Source organism: Scardinius erythrophthalmus, assembly GCF_964197995.2.
Source record: "Scardinius erythrophthalmus genome assembly, chromosome: 9".
Taxonomy (NCBI): domain Eukaryota; kingdom Metazoa; phylum Chordata; class Actinopteri; order Cypriniformes; family Leuciscidae; genus Scardinius; species Scardinius erythrophthalmus.
In genome coordinates this window covers 450,001-455,000 of record NC_138229.1, presented here as the reverse complement: position 1 = coordinate 455,000, position 5,000 = coordinate 450,001, and the positions used below count along the sequence as shown (strand labels likewise).

General features: G+C 43.9%; 1 protein-coding gene across 2 annotated transcripts in view; it reads right to left on the bottom strand.

Annotated features, from left to right (window-relative positions):
• sugp1 (SURP and G patch domain containing 1) overlaps window positions 1-5,000 on the bottom strand; it is a 23,713-nt gene that overhangs the window by 5,424 nt on the left and 13,289 nt on the right. The gene's annotated exons all lie outside the window — the stretch shown is intronic.

Below are 5,000 nucleotides of genomic sequence, written 5' to 3'. Positions count from 1 at the left end.
CACTGAACTGAGTGAACACTGAACTGAGTGAACACTGAACTGACTCAACACTGAACTGAGTGAACACTGAACTGACTCGACACTGAACTGACTCGACACTGAACTGACTCAACACTGAACTGAGTGAACACTGAACTGAGTGAACACTGAACTGAGTGAACACTGAACTGAGTGAACACTGAACTGACTCAACACTGAACTGACTCAACACTGAACTGACTCAACACTGAACTGACTCAACACTGAACTGACTCAACACTGAACTGAGTGAACACTGAACTGACTCAACACTGAACTGACTCAACACTGAACTGAGTGAACACTGAACTGAGTGAACACTGAACTGAGTGAACACTGAACTGAGTAAACACTGAACACTGAACTGAGTGAACACTGAACTGAGTGAACACTGAACTGACTCAACACTGAACTGAGTGAACACTGAACTGACTCAACACTGAACTGAGTGAACACTGAACTGAGTGAACACTGAACTGAGTGAACACTGAACTGAGTAAACACTGAACACTGAACTGAGTGAACACTGAACTGAGTGAACACTGAACTGAGTCAACACTGAACTGAGTGAACACTGAACACTGAACTGAGTGAACACTGAACTGAGTGAACACTGAACTGACTCAACACTGAACTGAGTGAACACTGAACTGACTCAACACTGAACTGAGTGAACACTGAACTGAGTGAACACTGAACTGAGTGAACACTGAACTGAGTGAACACTGAACTGACTCGACACTGAACTGACTCGACACTGAACTGACTCGACACTGAACTGAGTGAACACTGAACTGAGTGAACACTGAACTGAGTGAACACTGAACTGAGTGAACACTGAACTGAGTGAACACTGAACTGAGTGAACACTGAACTGAGTGAAAACTGAACTGAGTGAACACTGAACTGAGTGAACACTGAACTGAGTAAACACTGAACACTGAACTGAGTGAACACTGAACTGAGTAAACACTGAACTGACTCAACACTGAACTGAGTGAACACTGAACTGACTCAACACTGAACTGAGTGAACACTGAACTGAGTGAACACTGAACTGAGTGAACACTGAACTGAGTGAACACTGAACTGAGTGAACACTGAACTGAGTGAACACTGAACTGAGTGAACACTGAACACTGAACTGAGTGAACACTGAACACTGAACTGAGTGAACACTGAACACTGAACTGAGTGAACACTGAACTGAGTGAACACTGAACTGACTCAACACTGAACTGAGTGAACACTGAACTGAGTGAACACTGAACTGAGTGAACACTGAACTGACTCAACACTGAACTGAGTGAACACTGAACTGAGTGAACACTGAACTGAGTGAACACTGAACACTGAACTGAGTGAACACTGAACTGAGTGAACACTGAACTGAGTGAACACTGAACTGAGTGAACACTGAACTGACTCAACACTGAACTGAGTGAACACTGAACTGAGTGAACACTGAACTGAGTGAACACTGAACTGAGTGAACACTGAACTGAGTGAACACTGAACTGAGTGAACACTGAACACTGAACTGAGTGAACACTGAACTGAGTGAACACTGAACTGAGTGAACACTGAACTGAGTGAACACTGAACTGAGTGAACACTGAACTGAGTAAACACTGAACACTGAACTGAGTGAACACTGAACTGAGTGAACACTGAACTGACTCAACACTGAACTGAGTGAACACTGAACTGACTCGACACTGAACTGACTCAACACTGAACTGACTCAACACTGAACTGACTCAACACTGAACTGAGTGAACACTGAACTGAGTGAACACTGAACTGAGTGAACACTGAACTGAGTGAACACTGAACTGAGTAAACACTGAACACTGAACTGAGTGAACACTGAACTGAGTGAACACTGAACTGACTCAACACTGAACTGAGTGAACACTGAACTGACTCGACACTGAACTGACTCAACACTGAACTGACTCAACACTGAACTGACTCAACACTGAACTGAGTGAACACTGAACTGAGTGAACACTGAACTGAGTGAACACTGAACTGAGTGAACACTGAACTGACTCAACACTGAACTGAGTGAACACTGAACTGAGTGAACACTGAACTGAGTGAACACTGAACTGAGTGAACACTGAACTGACTCAACACTGAACTGAGTGAACACTGAACTGACTCAACACTGAACTGAGTGAACACTGAACTGACTCAACACTGAACTGACTCAACACTGAACTGAGTGAACACTGAACTGAGTGAACACTGAACTGAGTGAACACTGAACTGAGTGAACACTGAACACTGAACTGAGTGAACACTGAACTGAGTGAACACTGAACTGACTCAACACTGAACTGAGTGAACACTGAACTGACTCAACACTGAACTGAGTGAACACTGAACTGAGTGAACACTGAACTGAGTGAACACTGAACTGAGTGAACACTGAACTGAGTGAACACTGAACTGAGTGAACACTGAACTGAGAGAACACTGAACTGAGTGAACACTGAACTGAGTGAACACTGAACTGAGTGAACACTGAACTGAGTGAACACTGAACTGAGAGAACACTGAACTGAGTGAACACTGAACTGAGTGAAAACTGAACTGAGTGAACACTGAACTGAGTGAACACTGAACTGAGTAAACACTGAACACTGAACTGAGTGAACACTGAACTGAGTAAACACTGAACTGACTCAACACTGAACTGAGTGAACACTGAACTGACTCAACACTGAACTGAGTGAACACTGAACTGAGTGAACACTGAACTGAGTGAACACTGAACTGAGTGAACACTGAACTGAGTGAACACTGAACTGAGTGAACACTGAACACTGAACTGAGTGAACACTGAACTGAGTGAACACTGAACTGACTCAACACTGAACTGAGTGAACACTGAACTGAGTGAACACTGAACTGAGTGAACACTGAACTGAGTGAACACTGAACTGAGTGAACACTGAACTGAGTGAACACTGAACTGAGTGAACACTGAACTGAGTGAACACTGAACTGAGTGAACACTGAACTGAGTGAACACTGAACTGAGTGAACACTGAACTGAGTGAACACTGAACTGAGTGAACACTGAACACTGAACTGAGTGAACACTGAACTGAGTGAACACTGAACTGACTCAACACTGAACTGAGTGAACACTGAACTGACTCGACACTGAACTGACTCAACACTGAACTGACTCAACACTGAACTGACTCAACACTGAACTGAGTGAACACTGAACTGAGTGAACACTGAACTGAGTGAACACTGAACTGAGTGAACACTGAACTGAGTGAACACTGAACTGAGTAAACACTGAACACTGAACTGAGTGAACACTGAACTGAGTGAACACTGAACTGACTCAACACTGAACTGAGTGAACACTGAACTGACTCGACACTGAACTGACTCGACACTGAACTGACTCGACACTGAACTGACTCGACACTGAACTGACTCGACACTGAACTGACTCAACACTGAACTGAGTGAACACTGAACTGAGTGAACACTGAACTGAGTGAACACTGAACTGACTCAACACTGAACTGAGTGAACACTGAACTGAGTGAACACTGAACTGAGTGAACACTGAACTGAGTGAACACTGAACTGACTCAACACTGAACTGAGTGAACACTGAACTGACTCAACACTGAACTGAGTGAACACTGAACTGACTCAACACTGAACTGACTCAACACTGAACTGAGTGAACACTGAACTGAGTGAACACTGAACTGAGTGAACACTGAACTGAGTAAACACTGAACACTGAACTGAGTGAACACTGAACTGAGTGAACACTGAACTGAGTGAACACTGAACTGACTCAACACTGAACTGAGTGAACACTGAACTGACTCAACACTGAACTGAGTGAACACTGAACTGAGTGAACACTGAACTGAGTGAACACTGAACTGAGTGAACACTGAACTGAGTAAACACTGAACACTGAACTGAGTGAACACTGAACTGAGTGAACACTGAACTGAGTCAACACTGAACTGAGTGAACACTGAACTGAGTAAACACTGAACACTGAACTGAGTGAACACTGAACTGAGTGAACACTGAACTGACTCAACACTGAACTGAGTGAACACTGAACTGACTCGACACTGAACTGACTCAACACTGAACTGACTCAACACTGAACTGAGTGAACACTGAACTGAGTGAACACTGAACTGAGTGAACACTGAACTGACTCAACACTGAACTGAGTGAACACTGAACTGAGCGAACACTGAACTGAGCGAACACTGAACTGACTCGACACTGAACTGACTCAACACTGAACTGAGTGAACACTGAACTGACTCAACACTGAACTGAGTGAACACTGAACTGGGGTGCGTTCCCCGAAAGCATCGTTGGCCAACTATGGTCGCAAGTTCATCGCAATGTCCATTGAACTCTATTGGTAACGACGGAACTTGCGACCATAGTTGGCCAACGATGCTTTCGGGAAACGCACCCCTGAGTGAACACTGAACTGAGTGAACACTGAACTGACTGAACATTGAACTGAGTGAACACTGAACTGAGTGAACACTGAACTGAGTGAACACTGAACTGACTCAACAATGAACTGACTCAACAATGAACTGACTCAACAATGAACTGACTCAACAATGAACTGACTCAACAATGAACTGACTCAACACTGAACTGACTCAACACTGAACTGACTCAACACTGAACTGACTCAACACTGAACTGACTCAACACTGAACTGAGTGAACACTGAACACTGAACTGAGTGAACACTGAACACTGAACTGAGTGAACACTGAACTGAGTGAACACTGAACTGAGTGAACTGAGTGAACACTGAACTGAGTGAACACTGAACTGAGTGAACACTGAGTGAACACTGAACTGAGTGAACACTGAACTGAGTGAACACTGAGTGAACACTGAACTGAGTGAACACTGAACTGAGTGAACACTGAACACTGAACTGA